The following is a 17,416-nucleotide window of genomic DNA, read 5'->3' as shown; positions in this document are numbered from 1 at the left end:
GGCCGAGATTGCGGGTGGAGGAGCTTTGGGCCGGGTACCTCCAAAGTTGAGCTAAAGCAGTTGAGTTTTACATCTCTCTTGAAAAGCAAAGATATTTGTTGGAGAAATTGTTTTGGATACTTGGAGAGCTGTGGGATGTGATGAAAGAAGGAGTTGCTCAGCAAAGGCTTCTGCCTAATTGTTACTTGACAAAACTTGACAAGTCAGATTCTGACTTCACCTCTCCACACGGAATGAACTGGTGGCTTTGATTTGTCACCAGTGCTGCAGGCTGATGGGTCTCCTTTTGAGGGTAACTGCTTTTCTTTTAACAGCAAGCTGTTGTCAGATTCCTTTTTATCTCCAAAGTTTGGAGACTGAGCTGATTTTTCAGCTTCTGCTGGCTCACTGGTGAGTAACATTTAAGAAGGCTCAGAGGAATTCTAAGGCATCCCTGGGAGCAGAGAGCCGGCTCTCACAGCACAGCAGGCTGTGGAGTCCTTCAGATGACGACAGATGGTGTAGTCAGGCATGCCAAAATAAAATACTGAAGATATCCTCTAAGAAATCAGGAGGCTTAGACTCTTCTAGTATGGGAAATTACATCTCCTAGGGCAAAGTAAAAACTTGGTGGAATTACCTGGCACTACTGATGAGGCAGAATGAGCCATGTGCCTGGATTGTTATGGCCCCAATAATGAATTCTTTGTGTCACTAAATGCTGTGGAGACTATGGTGTATTGTAATTTATGCAGATTTGTGTCATTATGAAAAATGCTTTTTTTTCTGTCTGATACTGCACAGTCCCACCTTACTCAGGAATTTATTTGTGCTCTCATACTTCTAGATATGCCCAGGGGCAATGATGTTCCAGGAGCTTGATCATGCCGACCATTTTGTCTTCTATCACAGCAGGCACTGAAAATGATGGGGAAAAAAAAGCGTAGCAAGGGCAGGGAGAGTGCTTGCTTCGCTGCTGAACAGTGTGTTGGTCCTTCAGATGCTACCTGTTCTGTGTCTGCTTGCATGGTTGTAAGGCCTCAGAAGAAATTTCAGGTTGTTCTAGAGCACAGATTCTCCCCTCCTATGAAAAGGGGGCAAATGATGTGAGGAGTCCTCTGATACCTCTTGAGTTGGACAAGAGGAGCTGTCTCTGTTCTGCAAAAAAAATTATTGCTGTGCTAGGCCTTGATTTAGCTTCATGAGACAAAAATCAGAGTGGGAAAAAGGAAGTTGTATGGCTCTGATAGAGAACAACTTCTCCCTCAAAAAAGAGGATGACCTGACTTAAAAGCAGTTGTAGGTTTTTAGGGGTTTTTGAATTGTACAGATTTGTCCTATATTTTCTGTCAGACTGGAAATGGAAGGTCAATCAAGAGTTGTTTCCATTAGTGGCAGCAGCACTCATTCATTACTCTACCTGCCTACACAACCAACCAGCCAGGTTATTTTAGTACTGAAATGGACTAGTTGATGTTTCAATCTGTATTATTTCTGTTCTGTGTGATATTTTGTTTCCTTCAAATTGCTTCATGGTAGTATTTCTGAAGTTCTCACAAATTATTAAGAATTGTTTTTGCCACCAAGGTTCCATGCTGTAGTCAACAAAACAACAAAATCTAGGCTTTCCAAGAACAACCTGGAAATGATGGAAAGGTCACTGGTTTCCTGGACTAATCTGAGGGTTTTGACCAGGTATATAGGAAGGCCAAACCACTGTAACACAGGTGCGAAGAACTGTAAGACATGAAGTGCTTGAATGTTGTATAATTCCTGGCATTTTTAATACCTTGCAAGAATAACTTAATGATTTTTAATTAAAACTCAAGGGAATCTAGGTATAAAATTAATTTTAAAAATTAGCTTTAATGGAGGTATATTTTTTCTTAAATGATTTTAAGCAATTTTGAGCTACCTTGCCTCAAAGATCAAATAAATGTGCTTGGATCATATCTCAGGTTCTTACTTTCCCTCTTGCTACCTGGAAGTTTTGGTGTTCAGGGACTGGAAAGTGATGTGTTTGTTCAGCCAATTTATTTTATTTCATAAACTGGTCTCATTGTATTTGGAAGGGCTGTTTCTTCAATGAGATGTTCTTGCTCATATACCTTCACTGTTTGAAAGACAAAACCAGCAAACCCCAAATCTGCCACGGGTAGTATGATGATTGCTTTTCCCAGCATGCTGTGGGGTTTTATCTCATGTGTATTTGTTGAAAAGGGTTTCCTTAATAAATTCCTATCTTTGGACATGAACTATGGAGTAAAATTTGAAAATTTTGTATGGCTTCTTTCCCTTTGCAATTAAACTCTTATTTCACAGCAGTAGTAGTCCTGTAAAAGCAATAGATTACAGCAATTCTGGCTGTATTTTGTAGTGGCAGTCATGAGATTGTTAACTGAAGCATCTTCCAGGCTGCCATATGGATCTGCAGTGTATTTTCATTGTGCATAGATTTCTAACAAAAAGCCTGTTGTTTAGGACTGTAGTTTACCTGAAAAGGAATAATTCTGCTTCTGAAACCTCTCCCATCTCTGGTTACCAGAGCCGTCAGCTGGCCGTGAACTCTGACACTGCACACTGAGACATGTTGCGAGCACCACATGCTTTTCTCCTTTTCCCCTCTGTTCCTCCCCAAGTCTCAGATGCTGAGTGGTATTGCCCTTTGGGTTTTTTTGCTGATAAACTGTGGGTCTGATACCACCCAAGCCCACGTCTGTGCCATGATCTGAATTTACAGAAACTCCAAAACAAGTTCTGTTTCATGAATTGAAATGAAGGTGTGCTTACCTGAATGGCCACCCTGCGGAAGTGCCATGTGGATGGCTGGAGAAAGTGAAAGAGCAGGAAAGAAGTAACTGGAAGCTGGAGTGAATGGTCAAGTATTTAACCCTGTCTGTATCAATGAGTCCTTGTATGGTCATGTACTTAATTGCACTTGAATTAGTTTAATTCATTTTGTTACTTTAAATTACTTTACAAACTTATGTTCCTTAAATACACGCTGTATTTAGCAAGTAGCAGGCTCCTTCAAGAAGAGAGATAATTTAAGATGAATAAAGTAATTAATTGAAAACTGGTGAGGCAGTTGGAGCAAAGTGGGAATGAACAGAGTGCAGGGAAATTCAAGTGCCAGGAAAGTTTTTGGCATCAAAAGAAAAGACAGGTGAGGGAATGAGTTGGATGTGGCCCTGGAACTGAAGAAACTGGAACTATTCAGAAGGGAAGCAGTAACTGGAGATAAGTAGTAAGACAAGGAAAAAGGAATCCACAGGCTGAGTAAGTTTGCTCCTCAAGGCAAGTCAGACTGACTTGAGTTCTGCCACTGCGAGTCCCTGCGGTCTGTTTGTCCTGCTCATAGCTGCTGCTGCCTGCACTCTGTGCTAGGACGGGAACCACCCCCACTTCTGAATGAGGTTTAAATCAACTCAGTTTAAATATTCTGACTGTTCCCTGGGACCTGCTAGTGGCAGAAAATCTACAGATTTCTGGGTTATCTAGGTAGCTAGTGTGTTCAAGTAATTCAAATCTGTCTTTTCACTGCTTGAGTGCTGATATTTTTCAGTTAATAGTACATGAAGATCTCAAATTTAATCTTGGCACTTAGAACAATTTGTAGATTAATCTGGATTTAATATGTAACTAGTGACAAGCACTGTGAGGCTCTGTACTTTTGAAGTTGTGTCTCTTATAGTTGCTGTAGTTTAGCAAATTCTAATAAAGTGAAGGTAGAGTTGTGCGAATAATTTATTCACTTGTTTTATTTTGTACTTGGTAGCACTTCTCTGGAAGATGCCATCAAGAATGGCACTAAACATTTGGAAAAACTTATCTGTTAATAATTAAGCAGTTTGGATAACTATATAAAAACAAATATTGAAGTAAAATGATTTTTATAAAATTGAGTATGTTCTCAAGTAGCATTTCATGCTGATGAAGAAGTGGAAGAAGTAGTAACACAGTGAGGTCACTCCCATAATTGAATAATTATCATTAGCTTCTGTCCCATCTCTGACAGAGGTTTTGTAGTTTTCCTTTTAAAAACAGGAGAGATTAATCTGGAACTGACACAAAAATTCAGTAAGTCATAAAGGAGTCTGTGTCCACATTACCAGGTAGTGTGGTGTAATAAGATCAGATCTGTCAGGTGCTGAGAACCTGGCATCCGTGCTGTACAGGGGGTGAGAGTTTTATTTCAGGCTGGTCCTGGTCCAATTCTGTGGCTGAATTCCTCTTGGTGGTTGAAGCATGTACAATGTACGCCTGAAGTTCATTCTGTGATCTAATTTTATTCAAAAGAAATCTGGTTCATTTACTTGATGACTGCTTTGCAATGTAAAGCGAAGCAAGGAAAGTAGGGTTGTTTGGGAGATGGACTTCAAAAGTGCAGTCCTGATTTGAATTAAATGCTAATACAGACATACCTAGAGTCAGGCAGATCAGGAAGTTCACCAAAATAAAGTTGTTTAGTAAGACAGCTTGGATATCTGATACATGGGATTGGAATCAGGAAAGGCAGTGAATACTTACGGAATTGCACTGCTACTTCATCAGTTTGGGAGTTTGGAAAAATATTAGGAGGACATGGTTTTAAAAACAAGAAAAAAAGGCCTGAGCATTGTTCAGAAATGTCTTTACTCTTGTAAAGCAACCTCTCAAAATAATACAAAGTGGACTTTATATAAATCAGATACTAGATACAGGGAGATTGGAGGTGGAGTAAAAACAGAAAGCACACCAACTTTTTTCTGTTGTTCTTTTGTCCAGAGTCCACCAGAAGATGAACTCAAGGTCCTTGGTTAGAGACAGGAGAAGAGACGGATATATTTTACAGATTCTTTACTTTAAAAAGCAAAAATAATCTCTACAAACACTATTGCACAGCTAGAATGTTTTCTCAGTTTTACCATGGAAGAAATAAGTCAAGTGTCAGCCTGTCTGCTCAGAGGAGACAGTTGTCTTTAAGAATTGGTGCTATCTGATATTCTGGATGGTTTTGGGTTACCATTTAGCACAAATTTATTATTTATTACCAAGACGATTAAACCTCAGTGTGTGAGGAGCAGTGCTTATAAATGGACATGGAGACAGAAGTATTCTGACCTTCTGGCAATGGTAAAGGTCTTTGTGGTGCTTAAGAAGGAAAAGAGAAGAAGAGTGGATGCTGAAACTCCTTCTCTGCTGGAAATCATGCACATGGTTTCTCTGTTTGCTCCCATCCTGTTGGCCTTGGTATTCAAAAGTCATTACATCTCTACACTGTATGAGTGGTTGTATGTTTTTTAACCGTACAGCTGGAATGGTGGTATTTAATCCTTTGTGTGATTTTTAAGGGTATCGCAGTCATAAGACTGGGACTTCTAAATGATAAAATTCTTGTAGGATCTTCTTAAAAGCTTCAGATGATGGAAATGTTCAAAAATTGTGACACTGATAAAATGGGAAAAGTTGGTGATAGGTGGCATCTGCTCACTGTGGAATCGATCTAACAAAGCTGATAAGCCCATCTTAGCTATCTACAATGCATCTGACAGTGCTGGGATTTGACACAGATCAGGCTTGCTCACAATCCTTAAGAAAAATGGGTAAGAGCCTTTGCCAGGCTTTCCTCTGGTGCTGGGATGTACAGCAGTTCAAAAACACAAACCAAAAATCAAATCCTACTGCCAGTACCTTTGTCCAAATTCTTGGCTTGCTTGTTTCTTCCCGGGAGGAATCATGTCTGTGCACAGCTACAATAAACCGACTGATTATTTCTCCGTATATTGCAGTTTCTGGGTGACACCAGTGGATTTTTGGTGTGGAGCTGCAGTCTTACAGATTCTCTGGTGTTTTATAATAAAGATTGAATTGTGCATGGCTTGTGTTTTCCATTGGTGTCACCAGCAGTGTGTCCTTTTCTTTGGACATTAGGAAGAAGTTCTTCACAGAAGAGGTGATTGGGCATTGGAATGTGCTGCCCATAGAGGTGGTGGAGTTACCATGCCTGGAAGTGTTTAAGAAAAGACTGGATGTGACATTCAGTGCCATGGGTCTAGTTGACAAGGTGGTGTTAGGTCATAGGTTGGACTTTTTGATCTCAAAGGTATTTTCCAACCCAGCTGATTCTGTGATTCTCTAGTCTGACTTTTTTAAAAGGAAAAATAAAATTGGGAACTTGGTGTCTGGAGGCTTGCAAATCTGGCTGGTATAGACCAGGAGAATCCAAGAGTTAGGAGGAGAGATGAGAAAGGCTTATTTTCATAGGAAAAGTCTCAACAGAGATTTTTAACACCCTTCCTGCCTGACATCATTCATCTAAGACAAATGTGTATTTAAACTAAAGGATAGAAATGTTTTTGTTGGTTCATTTTTCATATGAGCAATTAATGATAAAATAAAATTTTTAAATTCTTTTTTGTGTCAGTGTTTTACGAATATGCTGCAAGTGTGTAGCTATTGGATATGCATGACTCTTAAGAAGTTTCCTTCTGGTTTCTGTAATTCCAGATGCAAGTATCTGCAGTGTACAGTTCATATTCTAGACCATAAGCCATCAACACAGTTTCTTCAGCTATCTGTTTAATCAAATCCTCTTTGTGTTTTGCAGATCAACAGAAATATGCATTTCTATAATACCACCTTTGAACTAATGAAGTGGAAGTACAGATGAAAACAGTCTGGAGGAAGCTTGAAGTACAATACAGTTTCATTCAGTTTCCTAATTTGGAGGTAAGGTTAATGCTTGCAAAATTTTATTTCGAGTATTTCAGGGATAAAAAGTGTATGATAAGCAGCCACCATATCTTAGAAAAAATTTCTGAGCCATGTTTTTTTATGCTAGTGACAGTCTTTAATACCATACTGAAACAGCTGTTTGATCCAATCTCTGTCCGTGTTTCAGTTATGACAAAAGACAAATCAGCATCAACTACAGAGACATCTGTTGTACAAAGGCACATTGGAAAAAGTTACGGTACCAGACAAATTTTATTTGGTAGAATCTGCTTACTAATGCTTTAGTTGATTATTAGTTTAGTTTATTATTTTGCTGATATGACTGGGCAAAAGCTTTATACAGTATCAAGTGGCAGGGCATCAGCATAAGTAGTTGGGCTGAAAATTCTGGACACAATACTGTTTTAAAAAGAGAAACACAAAACACACACACCCAACCACCTTCACAAGTTACTTTTTCTGCCTTATAGTCTCTTAAAGAGGAGTAGTATTAGCAGCAGTTGAGGGAGGGAGGTTGTTTTATGCTTTCCCTGTATGTAAATAGCTGATCCAGCAAAAAATGAAATGGCAACACCACTCCACCACAAAATTCCTCTATCTTCACGCAGTTTGTTCTTTGTTTACTAGGGATTATGGGCTTCTGAGTCAACAAGCACACAAGCAAGAAGAGCGGTGCTTATCAGAACCAAATAAAAGCAAGTCCTTGTGCTAATTATTCCTGCTCCTATGTACTGCCTCTTGTTGTCATACCTTTTATACCTGAATTTCAATAGCAAGGGAAAAAGACAAAAGAAAAAATTTGATCATGAAGGCCAAAAGAGGGAAATACTATAAATACCAGATGTGAAACAGGGTATGTTGCCCAGGTGTTGATCAGACATTTTATGTGCTTCCTGAGTGAGATATCAGCAGTATTGTATTTCATTGCCTGACCTGCTTTCAGGTATGTCTTTGAGCCCATTTATGAGTTCGGACATCCACAAGAACCAGTAAAAATGAGTGTTTTAGTTTTAAATATTTACTGTATACTGAAGGTGTCTTTTGTTTGCATCTAAAACTGATGGTTTATTTGTTAGTTCCTCGTTGGTTTACAGAGAGAAATTGGGATTAAATTTCTTTGGTTGTCCCTTCCAATTTAGGGTTCTATGAAGAGTATCAAATGTCTGACAGTTCTCAAGATGGTTTATTTTATCTTTCTTTAATATGGAATCTCTGTAATACAGCCCTTCATTGTACTTTTGCTAATTCTGCTCTATTTTGTGGTACACTGTAAAATTTTCTTACATCTTATTTATTAGGGTAAATAGGTCTGTCTTTTAATTTAATTTAAATTTAATACACCTGTGAATTTATGCAGGCATTTCTAGTGCAATGCAACTGGAGAAATTCAGATTAGTATATTACACGTCATCAGTAGGGTTATGTGTGCTCAATTCCCTTCTTCAACTGGTGTCCCATATAGTGTTGTGTCTTCATTTAATAGAAAGATTTTGGTTGTATGATTACTTTGTTTTCTTTGGGATGTTGAAAACTGGACTTGGATGACTTCTCAGCACCACCCATTAAAATGTCAAATACTCCCTTAGTTTGGCTTGCCTGCAGCAAGGCATGAGTTAGGAGGACATTGAAGACCTCTAACATACAACCACTGAACCAATAACTTTTGTTGATAGTTTAGGAATAATTTCCTGCTTTTCAGCTTCTACTGTCCATAGAGTTGTCATCTTTGTGTCCTCCAAACCAGTAGTGGTAGGACCATCTTCTGTTCTGATGGAGCTTGTTCATTCAGCAGCCAGAAATAGATACCAGGTGCTTCAGAATGAAGGGTGCCAGTGATGAGATGGTATTCCTGCAGTGATTTTCTTATTAATCATCAAGACTGCCTAAGATCCTCTCTGTTCTGTTAGGAAACAATTATTTTGTAAGGTTGGGTTAGCTGCCATTGAATTTCCTTGGTGGCAAACTATTTGCTAGGAGTTAATTCCGTAACAAACAGGCTGAACCACTTGAGGCTCAAACCACAAATGGGAAATGCAGGTCAGTGTGCTCAAAGCATTTTCCAGGAGTGGAGTAAACAGAAGTCCGTGTCATCTTGTGAATCAGTTGATGAAAACAGGAAGTGCCAGTGGTTCCACTCTGGAGCTGCTCTCTTCTGCGCTGTCCTCCTAACAGGACTTTCCTTACTCCTGTTGCCCCTGGCTTACCCCATGTTGTTCCAGTAGTCTCACCATCTTGATCTCAGACCACACAAAACAAGAGCCTTCCTGTTGCTAGCCAAGACTCTCAGGCTCAGCAAGGTCAGAGTAAGCTGCTGAGAATCCCTTCATTTTTATGTTGGCTTTGTTTGGCTCAGAAGCTCCTGTTGAAAGTGTCATGGGCAACAGATTTGAAAGAAATCTAGACAAGTTCCTGTGTAGGAAAAGGAAGCTAAATTTTGTATGTTATTTCTGTATCTGAGGATGGGAATTTTCTGGGGTAGGACAGAGAACAATTAAAGATCTTACAGTGAGAAAAGCATTCAAGGAATGCGTTTGCAGTACAGTCTGAAGATGTTTGTATTGATAGGAATGTATTTTCCAACCAGATTATTGTAACATGAATATGTAATTAAAAACACACCAGATTTCCTTTTTTGCTTATTTTTCTATTTAGCGTTTAGATTAGGAATGGTAAAATGTGGGTTTCAATGAAACATTAATAGAGGGATTAATTTTGCTTTCAAGAATTGTTTTCTTTCCTTTTTTTTCCCTTGAGCCAAAATGAAGCAGATAAATGTTTGTTTCTGATGGTACTATTTTGAAGCAGTCCTAAGTAGTCAGTTATGGAGTATTTCCTCTAAACTAGGTTGAAAAGTCAAGAATGTCCTTCTCCAGAGGTTCTAAGGTTGTGAAGGTACAGTAAGTTTCATGAGATGTTAGGTGAAGTGTTTCTAAAGTATTGCAGTTGATACAGAATTGAATTAAAATAAATCTAGGGGTCCATTTCAAATGTGTTTTAAAATACTAATTATTAAAATAATAAGCAGTTACTTGTTAGCTTACCAAAATCTCAGACTGATTTAGATAAGGGTCTTTATATAAAATCCATAATGTTTATAAAGACACTGTGATAGAAACATGCTGATTTTCTTATTTCTAAACCAGATATAGGCACTGTCCTTTAAAAAAATTGACTGTGTGCCATAGCCAAGTCTATGTAAAGTAAGGATATTTTTATCATGTCCTTAAAATTTGTGTGTTTTGAGTTTACAGCACAGTACAGGAATTTCAGGATCTTGAGTAAAAATCTGAATCTGGTAGAGTAATGCTAGAGGGGTCAGTAGTCACATCTGTTAGGAGAATTTCCATAATGAGGATGTGCAGAGGGGTTCCCAAATGGCTACACTTCACCATGCTCCAAGCACATTTTGTTGTTCTAAGATCTGAAATTCCTGTTCCTGTTCAAACATGCTCGTTCAAGTTGCTGGTGTTTGAAAACCAATTATTTGTTTCAGTTGGCAGGTAAAGCACATGAAAGTTTTTTACAGAAACAGTTCAGTCCTATGCTTTCAGTGGGATGAAAGTGAAGTGATAAGGGGTCTGCCTGTGCAGAGGAGAGTCCCTGAAGTCTTTGAGATGGCAGTGTATGAGAAGAGGGATATTTATACAGGTGTCTTGAAGTTCTGTGCACTTTGAGTTGTTTTGGAATTTGGAGATGTACACTCGCAATCTACTTGGTTTCCCCTCCCCTCAGTAAATTTCATGTTTGGTGATATCACCAATCTCTGAATTAATAAGACTTTTTTAATGGGGAAGGGGGAAAAAAGTTTGCTCTATTGGTCTTTAAAATTTGCACAGGCACCCACCAAAGCCACTCTATCACTCCCCTCTCCATGGGTTGAGATAAGGACCAGGAGAGATCACTCACTGATTGCCATCATGGGCAAAACAGACTCAATTTGGGGATAATAATTGAATGTCTTACTAACAAAATCAGAGCAGGATAATAAGAAGCAAAATCTTAAAAACACCTTCTTCCCACTCCTCCCTCCTTCCTGGGCCCTACCTCCCTTCCCCAGCAGTGCAGGGAGATGGGGAATGGGGCTTGTGGTCAGTTCATAACACATTCCTGCTGCTGCTGCTCAGGGAGGAGAGTTCTTTCCCTGCTCCACAGACTGCTGCAGGGTGGGACACTCTTCCGTGGGGTGCAGTCCTTCAGGCACAGGCTGCTCTGATGGGGGCCCCCCAGAGGGTCTCAAGTCCTACCAGGAAATGTGCAGTGTGTAGGTCCCTGCCAGGACCCTGCTCCAGCACAGGTTTCTGGTGGGTTCACAGACTCCTCTCAGGCATCCACCTGCTCTGGCATGGGCTCCTCCATGGGCTGCAGGTGGATCTCTGCATCCCCGTGGGACCTCCATGGGCTGCAGGGGCACAGCTGCCTCACCATGGCCACACCAGGGGCTGCAGGGGAATCTGCTCTGGCTCCTGGAGCACCTCCTGCCCCTCCTCCTGCACTGACCTTGGTGTCTGCAGGGTTGTTTCTCTGACATGTTCTCACTCCTCTCTTCCCTGGCCACAGGAACATCTGTGCAATAACTTTTTTTTCATTCTTGAATATGTTATCTCAGAGGCATTATTGTCATTCCTGACGGGCTCGGCCTTGGCCGGCAGCAGATCCATCCTGGAGCCAGCTGGCATTGGCTGGACCATGGGGGGAAGCTTCTGGCAGCTTCTCACAGAAGCCACCCCTTTAGCCCCCTGCTACCAAAACCTGGGCACACAGACCCAGTATATTACTGCAGTCTTTCATCCGCTGGTTTGGTTTCAGTACAGTTCTTAACCGTGTGAAAAATCTCAGAGGAAAAAGGGAAATGGAAAAATACTTAGGATGTGGTAGAGGATTACAAGATACTACATAGTGCTTGATAGAGAAGGTTCAATAATGATGTCTTTTTTGTTCCCTTTCTCTCTGCCAGAAATAATTCTGAATTCTCTTTAACTAGCAACAAAAATTGCTTCCCATTATGGAATCTGTGGTTTTCCTGTAACCTCAGTTTTTCCTTCACAGATTTAATTTGAATCAGCCTTAATTCCATCCTATTAGAGGTGATTCCTGTAAGCTAAAGAATCCTGAAAGAAAGGTTTTGATAGTGAAGATCTGGAAGGAATAAATCACCCCTAGATGGAGTAACAGCCTTGACAGAAGTAACATAAGAAAAGGCAGAATGAGAGAGTTTTCAGGATGTGATCTTGAATGACTGGGGAATAATTGAATTGCCAAAGTTAATGAAGAGATGACTTAGGAGGAAGATAATTTTACTTTTAAGATTTTTAGCTTAAGGAACTGTTGAGACATCAGAGGAGATAACCTTCAAGTTTAAGGATGATGGGAGAGTGGGGGGAAATGTTTGCAGTAAAAAATAGTGTCCGAGTCATTCCTGTAATACTGAGTATGGGCAATTTAAGTTGTACACCATGATGGTCAAAGAGAAATGTAGGAAACCAAGTGAAATTCATAGAAGGAATATATCATATAATCTCTATACCTTTTTAGTTTCTTTAGGTCTTAGTCCAGTTGCTTTCTTACAGTATGGAGAGAAAAGCAAAAATTTGAATGAAAAAAAATTTACAGATTTTATTAGTCGAATGTGAATTTCATTTAATCTAAAACCGAACCAAATCAAGCTTCTACTCTACATGTTGATGTTCTGCTGTGCTGAGTTCTACAGTGCAACAGTTGTTGAAAAATGTTTTGTAGTGTGTTTAAAATAACCCTTTTGCACTGAGAGAAGAACTGGTATAGTTGCTTGAATATGAATGGGAGATTTTTAATCTCATTAATCTCATGACCAGAAAGCTTATGTTTGTTTTTGAATTTTGTGTGGAAAAAAAAAATTAACAGTATTGCTTTAGCACTTCAGTGCAGGGAAACAGAGGATTATAACTGTTGAAGTAAACATTACCTTTGAACTCTGTTTCTGTCTACCTATTGAAAGGTTACTGTGTTTGGATTTGGCAATGTCTTTGAAGCTACATTTGATGAAAGTACATTGTTCAAACTTAAGAGGAGTAGTTGTGTGTGTGCATGTGCATGCCATGTTGTTTCTGTAGTTAACTAAGCAGATCTACAGTGCCCTTAGAGTTTAACTTAAGTTTGCATTAAAATCTGTTTTCATCTCAGCAAGACTTGCAGAACACTAACAGGGTAAGATAACACTCAGACACATACAATGTAGAGTCCTGGAAATTTTTCCCAGAGCAATAATACTTTCTCATATATGTCACATTGAAATTAAATGTTACAGATGAAAATAGATGCTGAATGCAGCATATAATTAATTTTACATTATTTGTCCTGTGTAAGCACTTTCTTAATATAGCAATTTAGTTCAGTATATCCATTATCTGTGAGATAACTCCGTAGGTGAGCATGTCATGCTTTACACATAAGCATTTATCACTCTGATACGAAGAATATCTGAACACTTTGCAGGTTCTATGTAAGATAATGAATGATTCTAGTTTAGGCTGTTCTAAACTTGCCACTGATAATACTTGCTCAGCTCTTTAGCCCTTGCTGTGAAGGTAGTAACCTCCTCATGTTTTGTGCCTGGACCTTGTAATGTCCTGAAAATATCCCAGCGCTCTACGGTGAAGTGACGGCTTGCAGATGACAAAAGCTAGTCAACTATTCATTAAAATTCCAAAGAAAAAGAGAGGTTGAAATTTTAAGTTATAAGGGTAATATAACTTATACAAAGAACAAACTTTTTGTTTCTGTAGTAAGAACACTTAAAATATAACTTCCCCTGCCACAGCAGTCTTAGAGGACCATAAAGGAGCAGCACCTACTATTTCATTTATTTGTCCTATCCAGCTATTAAAATGCCTCTTTGGAAGACTGGTGGAGACCACTCCTTTGAGGATATCTGTGTGTTATTTACAGTGATTTGTGGGAACAGCTAGACAGGGAGTTTCTCCTCTCAGCAGAGTACAGTGCCTCTGTGGGCATGGGAAGCAGGTGAGGAAAATGAGGATTAAGACTTACCTTGCCAAGCAGCGTTTTGTATTAGCAAATCTTCATGATGTTTAACTTGCCAGTCTTGTCTCTGCTGTTTGTATGTATCGAGCAAATGCTGTCAAAGAAAGCTCATCTCTCACCCATTGCAGTGGGGAGTGCTGAATTTGATGATTTAAAAATTACGTTGCTTGCTTATGAAGTAATATTTGCAAGTATGTTTTTATCTTGTTCATGAAACAACGTATGAATTCACTTGGACAGCTGTTACCTTCTGTGTAGCAGAACAAAAAAATATGCCCATGTTGACAGTTTGAAGTGTTGTGAGGGCAAGCAGTTCGCTTCTTGTGAAATGCTCTTCTGTCAGCCTTTTTTAATACTAGATCACATGTCACTTGCTCCAAAAGGGACACCATAGTCCCTTTGTCGCATACCAGAGGGAAGGAGTTTGCAGATGTGTCAGTAGGCAGATTCCCCTGTGTAAGGCATCACCACTCGCAGTTTGGAGGGGTTTGTTTGTATTTTTGGCAGAGTTGTCTTCATAAATGTTGTTTCCTGTCTGTTTTCAGTAATTTGAAACTCCATCTTCCAGGTGTAAATTAAAAGGAAGGGGGACTTAAAAGCTCCTTTCTGTTGCTCCTTCCTAAATTTATTTATATTCAGCTCTGTATGGAAAGCATATCCATTAATAACTTTCATGTCCACAACGTGAGTGTGAGGAGTGAGGGCTCTGCGCATTATCAGGTTGACTCTTTTGACCTTGGTAATTACTAATCTATGCAATCGGGCCTTTCTGAGCCTTGTCAGCCTCGCTTGTTTAGCGTTTTATTTATTTTATTGTTTTCTACAAGTCCTGAATAGAAAAAGGGGATTTAAAGAGAAAAATAAAAATTAAAAAAAAAAAGAAACCCAACCCTATGTTTATTCTTAAGGGGTGGAGGTCTTCTAGAGGGGAGCTGGCTTGCAGAGGGGGAAGACAGTATTCTTATGCTAATCCAGGCTCTGGATAAGGAGCAAAGCAGCCGTGCAAACAATGGAAGTGGAGCCAGAAAGTCTGCGCTGCAGTCTAGCACGCCTTGAAAAGCATGTCAGGCCGGGCGCCTTGGGCTGCCGGGAGGGGCCGCGGGGGGAGCGCCTCCCGCTCGCTTTATGGAGCTGGCGGCTGGCCAGCGCACTTGGAAAAACCTTACTACCTAGAAAACAAGAGTTAAGCCTGGAAGAGGCGAGGGGAAGAGGGAGAGAAGTAGTCTTGGTTTTTTTTCCATGTGAAAGAAAGCAACCCTCAGACCCCGTATTGAGTTGTCTCGGCTTTGTTGCTGCTGTTTTCTCCTTTGTACCAAAAATTAAAATTCAAGTGATGTGTCCTTTAAATAGCAATTTTCTATTTTCTAAATGTTGTGCGTGAGAGAGGTAGGCTTTAGCAACGTGCCCCTACTGGGAAATGAGCTTACACCACCCTCCTGTGGGCGAAGTGGTCGGACTGGGAAGCGCGCCGGGAGCCGGAGCCGCGGGCCGGCCTGAGGATGGCGGGGAGGTGCCTTGGTTCCTGTCCCTCGCTCCTCTTCTGGGAGAAACCTGTGTCACTGACACAGGGAGAAAGCAGCGGTTTGTCCATCTTGCTTTGTTATTGATGAAAGCCCGTCACCAAAAATACAGGCTGTTTTCCTTAGACATCGTGAAATGGAAAATGTGCTCTTTAAGCACCACACAAAAACCCAGTTTCTGCAGAACTCTTCTTCGTGAGTTCCATAATTTGCATAATCACCTTCACTTTGGAGACATAAAGAAGTTGTGAATTTCTTCCTCTAGATTGGGCAGAGGTTATAGGTATAGCTGAAGGCAGCCAAGATCACGGGGGCTAAGTAAAATAAATGCTTGCCATGTCAATTTTTTGATCTGGGGATTTTTTTATACATAGATTAATAAATAACTGTCCTTAAATTATGAAAAAAATACTGTAGGATTGTGAAAACATTCATTAGTCCTTATAGTGCTGGAAGGGATGTTGCACGTTATAAACTCTTTCTATGAAAGCTTTTGTAATTTTGAAGGCACTGACACACTGTTTTTTGGGTCCTTTTTCCGCTCTAAAAAAGTGAGCAAATGTATATTCAGGATTGAGGCCCAGCTTTTTCCTTTCCTCAGCCCACATATATTATTTGTGTCAAATTATTGAAACTCAAAGCCAAAAATGTGTGATGAGTCTTAAAAGCAGTATAGTGTGACCGTAATATTTTTAATAGTGACAGGTAAAATTTATAACCATTTCGGTGATTTTTTCCTTGCTGCTTGTGTTCGGTGAACAAAAGTAAGTATCTTTCTTGTGAATGGGATCTAAAAGGTTTATGATTTCCCATTTGGATTTATTAAATTTAGAGATGGTATGTATTACATGTGGAGACTTTTCTCCTTGTTCACGTTGACTGGTATGACAGTAAGGAACTAACGAAAATGATAAATAGATTATAAAAACATGTAGGAAGGATAGCTTCTGGGTAGAATAGCAGAAGTTGATGTCATTTATGGTAGAAAGAGCATGGGTGTCCATTTTGCCAATTGGCTTAAGGGCAAAAGCTCTAAGCCAGCTAATCACTAAAGTGAAGGAGTTGAGAAAAAAGGGAAATGGGTCAAGGTGAATAAAAATGGTGTAGTGAAATTTTCTCTGAATATGTTCAAATAAGAGAATGTGTCATGTTTGTAACACATTAGGATATGTCTGAATACCTGATGTACTGGGAAAACAATTTTGCTGAATTTCATTAGTGTTAATTTAATTGAAGAAACTTTGTAGCAGTTAGTTAATTGGATACCAGTGTAACAGTAAGATGGGCATTCAGGAGTCCAATGAATGGCGTCCCCAATTACCTAATGGTGCCAGGCATGGTAAAAAGCAGCTAGGCTTTAATTTCTTCACGGTTAACAACTTTGTTTATGAAACAGACAGATATATCATAGTTTAGTACTTTGGCTTCTACATTTTGCCGTGATGTACACACGTTTGATATTTGCCAGCAGTGGGAGATCTTGCTTTCAGGAGATACCTGTTTGACTATCCAAGGTGGATTTTGGTGGCTTTTCCCACTGGTCACAAATAAAAAGGCCTTTTTGTTAAGACCATGAGCTCCCCTGCTGCAAAAAAAAATAGTTATTAGGATCTTGTGTTTTTTGAATGAACAAATGTGTTGCAGTGCATGTGTTCTGAACACATAGTTCTATATGCACTGAGGATTAAGATTTAATTTTTCATTTCAGTCTTTTGAGAAGTGTATAATACACACAAATGTGCTTCATTTAGCATTTCAGATTTCACTTCAGTTTGTAGAGGGAGAAGAAACATTTGTATCATTTACACACTTTATTGGCTTTTAAATTTATGCAATCAGGAACAGTTTTAAACAATTGTTACACAGTCCACAGTTCCAGGGAATTATTTCTGTGAGCTTGAACAGATTAGTGCCGAAAAAAATAGGACCTTACGTGAAGTTGTTTTTGTTGGTGGCCATGCAGCCAGCTGGCTTGCAATAGCCAGCAGTCTTCTCCATCAGCTGTAGGATTTCTTGACAGATTTTGGGGGTGGATTTACCGTGCTTTTAAATTTAACATATTTGATAGCATTCAAGCATAGGTAGTTCGAGTGTTTCACTGTGACACTTTACTACAATTTGTGTGACCACACCTTGCAATGGAATAATAGAAACACATTTAAAAAGTAGGTTTGTACAAG

General features: G+C 39.5%; 1 protein-coding gene across 2 annotated transcripts in view; it reads left to right on the top strand.

Annotated features, from left to right (window-relative positions):
• Positions 1–6,568: 6,568 nt before the first annotated feature.
• BMPR1A (bone morphogenetic protein receptor type 1A) overlaps positions 6,569–17,416 on the top strand; it is a 37,183-nt gene continuing 26,335 nt past the window's right edge. For both annotated transcript variants that reach the window (XR_006016905.1, XM_042033257.1), the window contains exon 1: positions 6,569–6,690. The gene's annotated coding sequence lies outside the window, so the exon portion shown is untranslated. The remainder of the gene's footprint in view (positions 6,691–17,416) is intronic.

The sequence above is a fragment of the Corvus kubaryi genome, unplaced genomic scaffold (assembly GCF_017639235.1).
Source record: "Corvus kubaryi isolate FWS band 111438036 unplaced genomic scaffold, C.kubaryi_AGA036_p1.0 37357, whole genome shotgun sequence".
Classification (NCBI taxonomy): Eukaryota; Metazoa; Chordata; class Aves; order Passeriformes; family Corvidae; genus Corvus; species Corvus kubaryi.
Note: the sequence above shows the minus strand (reverse complement) of the source record. Positions and strands in the feature narration are given on the sequence as shown.